The sequence below is a fragment of the Thunnus thynnus genome, chromosome 18 (genome assembly GCF_963924715.1).
Source record: "Thunnus thynnus chromosome 18, fThuThy2.1, whole genome shotgun sequence".
Taxonomy (NCBI): Eukaryota; Metazoa; Chordata; class Actinopteri; order Scombriformes; family Scombridae; genus Thunnus; species Thunnus thynnus.
Window position 1 is genome coordinate 16,015,536 of NC_089534.1, and position 10,874 is coordinate 16,026,409.

Consider the following 10,874-nt stretch of genomic DNA (forward strand, 5'->3'; position numbering starts at 1 on the left):
CCTAAACCAATCATCTCACTCTTCGTGCCTAAACCTAACCAATCTAACCAACGAAGGCAACGAGTACTAGCCAACCAGAGGCAGAGTAGGGCGGGTCTTAACGCTTAGCGACCTTCTGCGGAAACTGAAAAAAAAAAAACCCAAACAATTCATCTGTTCTTTGTATGTAAGAAAAACATGATATTATGGAATGATATTAGTCCTCACTTGTTTGCTTAAGTCAAGTCCACATACTTTTTTTGTTAATTTAGCAACATTTGTCAAACAAAACCTATTGTGATCATATCTTGAGTTTTCATGGAATGTAACACAATATAACACAGTAATACAGAATAAGCAAAGAAAAGAACAGAAAAAAAATATGAACACACACAAGAGGTTTACCTTTAGTATTATGCCCGATAAGGTAAACCTCTTGTGTGTGTGTTCATTATTTTTTCTGTTCTTTTCTTTGCTTAAAATGTATTACTGTGTTATACTTTGTTACATTCCATGAAAACTCAAGATATGATCACAATATGTATTGTTTGACAAATGTTACTCAATTAAAGATGTATATAATAACAATAATAATAATAATAAAAGTATGTGGAGCAACTCCACATACTCCAACCTTAGAGGCATTTTTGTAAACTTGACACAGCATCAAACAGTGTATATGCCTACGAATTAAATTTATTTGTCCTGATAACCACCCATCTTTCTGCACCAACCAATACTAGCCTACTGAAAGGTGTACAAGTATTCCTATTTTCTCATCAGAAATAGACTCCTTACCTACATCTGTTAAACTGCTTCAATCCATAAAACAGCTTCATTTTCTCCACAAACAACTAATGTATTATTATGCTTTATTAGATTTTTCCCTCATGTGCATGTCTTTTCTTTTCTTACTGTTATTATTGAGTTTGTTTTTTTTTAACTGTTTGATAAATTCTCCAGTGCAATTAAAATTTGCAATTAAAAACAAGAAAAAAACCCCATCATCGCACATATTATTAAATTACAAATTAATTAAAACATTCATTTAAGGTACACTTACGAGCTATTTAATATTAAGACATATTAAATCTGAATGTTAAAATTGGGCACTATGATAAGGCAACACACAAAATGGAGCTTTAAAACAAATAAAAACATTTGATTGGTCAAAACGTGTTCAGAAGTGATTCACTGATTTTGTCACTTTTTTTTTTTTATCCTTGTGATGTTTTTAAGGCTGCTCACAGAAATACGAGATCTGTCAGCTGACCCTGGGTCTGTGTGTCTACCACAAGAGGGAGACATTTACAAAGACATTTCTACTCAAGAAGGAACCACAGACAGGGAAAAATAAATCAGCAACGGTCTCAACTTCAGATGAAACGACAACAGTAATAATAATGACAATAATAATTATTATTCAAATTACTCATGGCAGCTTATTCTCATCTATAAAAATATGTAATGCACATGGACTGATAATATATACAATCATTTTTGATATTGGAATAATATATTTGTATGTTTGTTTCTACGTGATAGTAATAGATTTCACGTGAAAAATTAAATCAAAATAGATAAAACATATCGGAGACTTAAAAAAAAAAAAAAGGCAGACAGTCCTGTGTATCCATAACATCGACAGTGGTTTGTCGTCAGAGACCCAGAAACCAACTGTGTGAGTTCACATTGTGAGAGAAGACTTTGTGTTTGGAAACAGAGAGGGTAGGATGGGAGGGAGAGCAGTGGGAGGTAAAAGACCAGTGACTTTAGGTTGCCCTTGAGGTCTGATACACATAAGAATATTTTTTTCTTAAGATCACCAGTAAATCTGTATTAATTTTGACCAGAACCACTTAAAAAGAATCGTTAAAGCGGATTAATCAAGCCCGTCCTGTTTAATGTCTCCCGTTAATTAGTTTGTCAGCAGTGTTTTAATATCGCCTAATGACTTCATATTTCACTGATGACATTAAAGGGGTGTTAAAAGAGGGGAAATGGCCCATTCAGGATTCAGTTCTTTCGCTTAAGACGCCCTCGATGAATAAGACAAGGTCACAGAGGCCTAGCCTTTAGGGAGAGATACATTATCAGGGGATGGGGGTGGGAGAAATCCCATAGAGGAAGCTCTCTCCCCTCTAAAACAGCATGACGGGCACAATGTGATACAGTTCTGTCTTAGAACAATACACTGCACAGGGAATTCATGATACAGCTTAGGGCAGCCACGCTGTATAGGATGGCAGGATAGCCCCACAGTGTACAATAATACTGATACTGGGGACTAATGCCTGGTGCTTTTTGGATGGGAGGGGCGAGGCAGATTGTCATACTGTTCATTTGTGTGGTGTATTAATGCAAAGTGTAAGTGTTTCTTGGCAATTTTGATTATTGTATGAGAGAAACTAACAGTCAAATATTTTTCAAAATGCATTAGAAGTTGGCCCTTTTCAATCTTGATCAGCACTTTCTAAAGCTTCCTAAGCAAGAACAAAGAAATCAGAAATCGTAAAGTTGTAGCTCACATTATTGAGGACACTGCATTTTCTCTGTGATGAAAATCCTATGTTAAACAAAATGCTCAATGGAGGCTAATGGATCCCGAACAAGTCCATGCACTGCTTCCAAAATGCTTTGTTTGACAAATCAATTTTCCCATAACCCGGTGAGGAGAAAAGTGATGCGGATTGATCGCCCCCCTGACTTTGTTTCCAGAATATTGTTTGATGGCTGGATAGATTAATTGGTATGACATTTGAAAGCCTTCTCTTGACTGTCAGCATCCAAGCCTCTATACGCCAATCGAACCCCGGTCTAATTGTCTCCTCTATAATACCTCACTTCACAAATTAGAGACGGTGCCTCTATAAACTATTCCCAGTGTAAGACCCAAACAACATCATGCTGCTCAATCAGACGTTGGTTTGAATAGGGGTGATGCTGCGCTGATAAGATAGAGCGCATTAAAGGGCATCACCAAAACCGCTGTGCCAGCACATCTCCTCTCAGCACAGTAGATCTGAAATATACAAATCAGATCCCAGCAGCTGCTCCAGATGAACAGCCTGCAGACCCATCAGTTTGGAGCGTTTCATACTTGAACCTTAGTGAGGAGCAGTTACAGCGAGGGACACAAAGGGGAAATAATCTAAATCAATGACCTTGAAAATTCTGGTTATTTATCAAATGTAGAATTTAGATATGGCATTTAAATATTAGGTTTTCTAAGTCCTTTATATTATGACATGTGACATTGTTGCTTGTTCCTCTTTAAAATACAAGTTTACTGTGAGAGAGTATGAAATTTTGCCAGATATTCTGCCATACTGCTAATACCATGGTGGTATCCATCTTTTTAATATCTCTGGTCTTGTACATTGTGAGCAATGTTGTAAATCATTAAGTAGGACCACTTTTTGGCAATTTTGTTTGCATTAATGTGATATAGAATTGTACCTTGACTTATTTATATTTCATTTGTTGGATTAGCCAGAAACAGAGAAAACTAGTTATTTTACTGTTTTTTGGACTGTTTTTTCAACTGGTTTTCCAGAAAATGTCCAGAAAACATCATATAAAATATCACCACTACTACTTCAAAGAAATATACTTCCTGTTTCATGGATAAAATATCAAAACACATGGACGTGCTTGCTTTTAATGTTTTTTTTTTTTTTTTTTTACCCCATTAAAAGTTACCTTGGTAGCTACCTGGAGTCCATGTAAAACAATACAGTATAACACTTACCATACAGCACATAATACATTTAGTAATCTAGTAATCTAGTAGTGATCATGTTAAAGAGGAAAACAAAATAAATAAATAGAACTTGCAGGGTTGCTTGAAATTAATTCAGCAATCTGTTTACATCAGGGCTCCAACTAATGAATATTTTAATTATCAATTAAACTGCTGATTATTTTCTACATTAATCGATTAATCGTTTTTTCCCAAAAATTTCAGAAAACGGTCAAAAATGCCTGTTATAATGTCTTAGAGTGCAATGTGACGTCTTCAAATATCTTATGTTGTCAGATCAAGAGTCCAAAACCCAAAGAAATTCAGTTTACAGTCAGGTATGACACATAAAAGCTTCAAATCCTCACATCTGAGAAGCAGCAACCAGCAGATATTTAGTATTTTTCCTGAAAAATGACTAAAATGATTATTTGATTATCAAAATAGTTGCCCGTTAATTTTCTGTCCATCGATTAATTGTTGTAGCTCTAGTTTACATGTAATCCTGTACAGTTGAGTGTATATTGTGCGGCCTGTGGTTCTTAGTGAAAAGTTCATGTAACTTTAAAGGTGAAAAGTTAGAATACTGTCAAAACTGTCCTGGTGCTTTTTCATTATCTTGTTATCTGCAGCTGTACAGACAATTCTGCATTATATCATATCTAAAAACTTTTTTTTTTTTGTCACACCATGATATAAAATACATCTGTTTTGGGGTCAAAGAAGATGGAGACAGTTGAGTTTAAAGTACCAATAGTCTATATTTCACATAAAAAGGAACAATTTTCAGTGAATCAAATAAGACTGTGTTAATGGGGTATCTGCCCTCCACATTTCATCACCATTTATTTATCATTCACAATGACTAATTGCCTGACTTGACTTCAATTTTGTGGGCTGGGTTCCTCACAGAGCAAGCTGCTCGGCTGCCCACCTCCCTTTCACTCGCCGCGCCTCCCTATCACCCCAACACACCCACTTGCCTTTGAAAAACTGTAATTGAATGAGTTTATGTCGTCAAATTGATTAATCATATTAATTTGTACTTATTAGTGGGATGGTTGAAAGCGATGACAATTAGATTAATGAAATTAGTTAATTCTTCCTACCCATGCCATACTTCCAACTATAACGAACCAAAAAAAAAAAAAAAAAAAAGCATAGAATAGGAGACTGTTATGACAAAATTGGCAATCAAGATTTGGCTGCTAATTGAATGTCTGCTTTTATTAATGATGAGGTTTATAAAAAGACCTTGAGAAAGGAATATTAATTGATTAATCAAAGTGCTCCAAATTAAAGGGGGAGTATACAAAGCAGAGGTCTGAATTTTTCTCCACATTTGATTGTGAAGAATGCACTGCTTATGTCTTTCACTAGATGTAAACATGCCAGTATACTATTGTTGTTGTTTGTTTTACCGTGTAGGTTAAAATATTTGTGAGAATATTATTATAAAACAAAATTTCTTTCGGCTTATTGTAATTAAAACATCTAATAAGTATATTTTTTGTAAAGAAATTAGTGCGGTAAAGTCTTCTTTATGTTACCCTGAAGAACAGATTGAGTCTTTATTTGTCAGAACAACACGTTGAGATGATACAGACTTTACAGTAAAGCTGGAAGTTGCCTGACTGACCACGGATCAGTTCTGCAGGGAGCCACATGTCCCAGTGGGACCCCAGCCATACATTCATCATGTCTGCTTGCCTGTTGTGGAAAAACAAAATCCACATAAATATATGTAAATATAAGTAAACAGAGTGTGAGATCCCTCGAGCTGATAGACTGCTTTGAATTTCATTACGCAACAAGCTCTCCGGCGGTTATAAACGATGCTCATGAAAAAGAAGTGATGGTTCGATATGATAAAAATGAAATGTAATAGTTTATGCCACCATGAATCTGATTGTAACGTCCACACTATTAGAGAGGCTGATAAGAGCATTTATGACTATTTGCTTTGTGTCATAAAGGGAAGTGGGCTGTTTGATTAATATGAGCAGCTGGCTGGCTCCAGGTTCAACAGATTGTGTTGTTGCATATAACTTACAGAGGCGGTAATGGGCCGGTATATATGCTAAAATGTGAGCTGTCACACATGTGAGATAAGCAGAATTATGACTAACACATTCTTGCATTTACAAAGCGTGGTGTTTGATATGCACGCTGTGTAAATGTAGGTGAGTAATGTTTTTGTTTTCACTAAAGAAATATTCACTTAGATGGCGAGATGCTATCTGCTCATGTGGTTTATACGAAAGTGTAAAATCGGTTGATTTCCACATTCAAAAAACATATAAATCTTGCACACAGTTATGCTGCAGGAATGGATTACACCATGACTTCACCCATTCAATCAATGTATTGGGTCAGCATTTTTTACAAACTTATAACCCATCCTTTTATATGAAGGGAACTCTTGCCAGTGAAGCAAACCACAAGTTAAACCACAGACTCTTCTCTTAGCATCAAATAAAAGACAAACAAACATAATATTTGTTGTCATATTTCCACTACTTTTGCAGATTTTCCAGTACACTATATTTCCAGACAGGTAGGCCACGATTATACACTGCTGGGGTTGCATCCTTCAGACATCTTTATTCATCTTGCATTGACATTTGCACCTTGCAGCCTCCATAATCAAGGCAGGTTTGAATTCCTTAAATCCAGGCACACTTTTTGAAAAAGACTAAAGCTGCAAATTGTATAGGGATTTAGGATTGTGTTTACAATACATGTGTAATGAAGACAACATAAATGTGTCCAATAACACATACACTAAAGGTTATGATGAGTATACTGTATTTGTTCTTGTTTTTTTATGAGTCAATCAATTGATGAATTTGCTGTCATTTGACTGTTGTTGAACATGTAAAATGCTCTGCTGTACCTTCTCCTGATGTCAAAATGCCAGAAAGGGTGACAATTATCATACAACCAAAAAGCCTGATGTGAACCTCCAAATGTTCCCATTTGAAAGTCTAGTTTTGGCCCTGTGAGAGCCAGTTTACAATTGCACCTGCAGGTTAGAGGCTGTTTGCCAATGGACGGGCCTGGTTAATGTTATGACATCTAGCTACGAAGCTGTAAACTATATAAATAATTGTACACATGGTTCATCAGAACTGCTGCAAAAAGCTGCAAAAAGTAATATTGCAAATTATTAAATATTGCAAAAGCTGATGCCTGAGATATGGTATTGCAAGTCTTCAAAGATGCAGTAAAATATTTTATTTATAATAAATCACTTTTGAAAATAGATGTTGTCCAGGTTTTATTTGGGGAATTGCCACCTGATGCATAATATATTGTGGAAAACTAATTTTGTCTCCATAAAGAACCATGTGCTGAAATTACAGACTGATTTCTTATCATGCTTGAAACATTTGTAATCAAAAAGTGAGAAGAGGTTCTTACCAATTACCTGATACTGATTTATACACTTATTAAAGTCCATAATCTGCATAAAACTGGAATGTGTAATTTGCTATTCAACAGACATGATCAATTAAATTTATTACTTTATAAATTAGATTTGGACTTTATTCTTTTCTTTTTCTCTGAGTGATTTTGTACGGAAAGTGTTGTGTTTCTTAATATTAAGATGCATTTCAATTCAATTTGCAGTTCAAGGAAAGCCAAGGAAAGGAACTAAAAGGAACTACATACAGCATGAATGATGAGTATGGGAGATTTAGGACAGAAGAAAGAAATTGATACCAATCATGAATCTATCTACCATTTATTTATCCATTGCTTCATCTGTCTGTCTGTCTGTCCGTCCATCCGTCTACCTATCGACACCTATTTGTTAAGATATATAGGGGTATGTATGTGTTTGTGTGACCGGATGGGTGAATACATATACATATGTATTATGTACATGTATGTATGAGTGATTATGTATGTGGCTGTATGTATATAAACAAACAATTGCAACAACTTAACAGGTATGTATTTACAAATTTATAGATATATTATGTGTATGTGTGTGCACATGTATGTGTGTATGAGTGAGTATATGTAGGTGTGTGTGTGTGTGTGTGTGTGTGTGTGTGTAGGCATGTGTGTATATACATGTATATATGTATTTATGTATGTGCAGCATACCCATGGCAACATTCACTACAAATGGATAAAACTTCACAATCTGCAGTGGGACCAGTCAAGGACGTCCACTCTCACCATCACTATTTGCTTTATTTATCAAACCATTAGCCGTGATAATAGGTCAAAATAACAGCAACACAACAAACAGCATAACACACAAACTCAGTCTCTATGCAGATGACATATTATTATTTCTACAAAATCCAAATAAATCACTTAATGAAGTTATCAAAATCATCAATGCCCACTATAACCTTTCCGACTATTCAATAACTTGGAATAAATCAACTATTTTACCGTTGTTTCAGCATGGCTGGAATACTACACCTCAGGACCCCCACTTCTGCCTCACCCCAGGCAATATCACATATCTAGGTATAAAAATATCATCAAGACTGTCAGAATTATTCCATCTAAACTTAACTCCATTATTAAAAACAACAGAGGACAACTTAAACCACTGGATGACATTACCACTATCCGTCATGGGCCAAATCTCTACTGTAAAGATGATGATAGTATGAAAAATCTGCTACCTATTCACAATGATCCCAGTCCAACCCACTGTCAAATGGTTTAACACACTCATAACAAAATTTTATTGGAAAAACAAAAAACCAGAATAAAACTGACCACACCACAAAAATCAAAAACTCAAAGGGGGCTAGAGGCACCTAACTTCCAGCAATATAACTTAGCCAGCCAGCACAATATATCACCAAATGGACTCACAAAACCCACCATCATCGTTCATGGCTGGCTTTAGAACAGAGTGCCAAGAAATAGCAATTAGGGATCAACCCCTCCTTAGCAACACTGTTAAAAAACACAGCTGCTTTAAAAACACCGTGATTGCCACAACTCTGTCAGCGTGGTGGAAAGTCAATAAAATGACAAACTTCACAATGTCACTTAGCTCACACACACCCATTTGGCACAACCCAGATTTTCTCGTTAACGAATCACCCATGACAGGCACCAAATGGAAGGAAAAAGGCATAACACATCAACACCACATCTTCAAAAAAAAAATACATTACTTACCCTCCAGTTAATGCGAAAAGTATGGTATTGGGGAGAGGCAATACTTACAATACACTCAATTAAAACATGCAATCAATAACAACCTTCAACCACCACCCCTTTTAGACAACATCAATAAAATTGCTAACTCAAACAAACCTCTGTCAAAATTATACAAACTTTTATCTTACATTGACTCCAACAATAAACAAATGGGAAAAAGATCCTTACATCAGCACCAATAATGACTTCTGGACTCAAATATGCAAAAACACCTTCAACATGTCCATGAACACTAACACAAGACTAATTCAATACAAAGTCATACACAGAATACATATTACACAACACAAGGTGCACATAATGGGACTTACTGGATCAGACATATGCACTCACTGTACCCTTAACACAACTGACCACTACTTCCACGCACCCTGGCTCTGCCCACCAGTACAACACTTCTTGGAATAAATAATTGCTAAACTATCACTGTTCTTTGGGTGCAGCATCCTTCTATCCCTGTCACCATGCATACTAGCAGACTTTAACATACTTGACAATCATGACACTTCTACTGGTATCCCTGACTATCATCAAGAAAACTATTTTACTAAATTGGAAAAACAGAAAACAACTCACCATTTCACAGTGGTTAAATCTTTTAACAGAACAGGTAACACTGGAAACTCAGCCCTACAAACAAAACAATCTGACCAATGCAGTGAAAAGTAATCAAAACTTGTTAAATCTTGCCAGTGAGCTAATGCCACAACACGCACAAACAAATAACATTCATGTACATTCACATACATACACAAACACAGATAGGATCACACACACACACACATACATACGTCCTTTTGTCTGTTTCTATTGTTACTGCTGCCACAAATATCATCAATGATTCAAATACTTCTACACCCAAACTCACTCTGCACAGCTGCTTCCCTTCAACAGTCATTCACCGCTCATCTTCTCCTTGCAAATCTATAGTTAATCTCTCTATTTCTATATTCTTCATGTTATCAACCTGTATCCACCCTTTCCTTCCTATCTGTCTGTCATTTCTGTGCCTTTGTTGTTGCAGTAAATAAATAAATAAATGAATAAATATTAAAATGCATGTAAACAGGAGGAATGTGTGTATCAGTCACTGTGAACTAAACAAGGTGAAGCTTCACACTGGACACCCTTGGGATACTGTTATCGGATGCACATTTGCCAATACCTGACTGCATCTCCAGATCCCCGATGGCCCCCGTTCATCGTGAATTTAACACTAGAAAATTATCTAAGAATTGACCACTCATCTTTGGACCCAACCCCTACAAATTTCAAGATCTTGACGTCCCACTGACAGGATCCAAACCATTCATCTTTGGACCCAACCCCTACACATTTCAAGATCTTGACATCCCACTGACAGGATCCAAACCTCTGTGTGCCGAATGTATTGACAGCCATCAATGTGAGACTTGATCAAATGCTACCGCACCAGTCAGAGGCCATCAGTGGTCAAGGCATCCTCATCGGCAGGATCTATCGTCTCTATTTACACTGTCCATCCTCTTTAAACTGTGCTATTGATCTTGGCCTAGGTCATGGAGGTTTGGCATCAAGGTAGAGGAGAGGGGAGGGGGGGCTTGGATGGGGGAGTAAGGACAGAGAAGGAAGAGAATAAGGACACAGAGGAGGAGGCTTCCCCTGGGTGTCCCCAGTGCCAGTTTCTTCTTATTTAGCATTTGACCCTGGTCTTGGCTTTACTGCTCAATGCGGCAGCCTTATTTTCAGCATATAGTCGATGGCTGCCAATATTTTCAATGAGGACTTGTCACTGCTCTTCAACAAAAGCTTAAAAATACTCAAAGCAAACTAACTTGATCTATTTAGGGTCAAAGGTTTGAGTTTGGCTATTCTTTTCCCCAAAATACCTTTTCTTGATTTTTGCAAACTCAATATTTGAGAACATCAAACAACAACCCAGTTTGTTTGTTTTTTTGACAGGTGCTCTTTA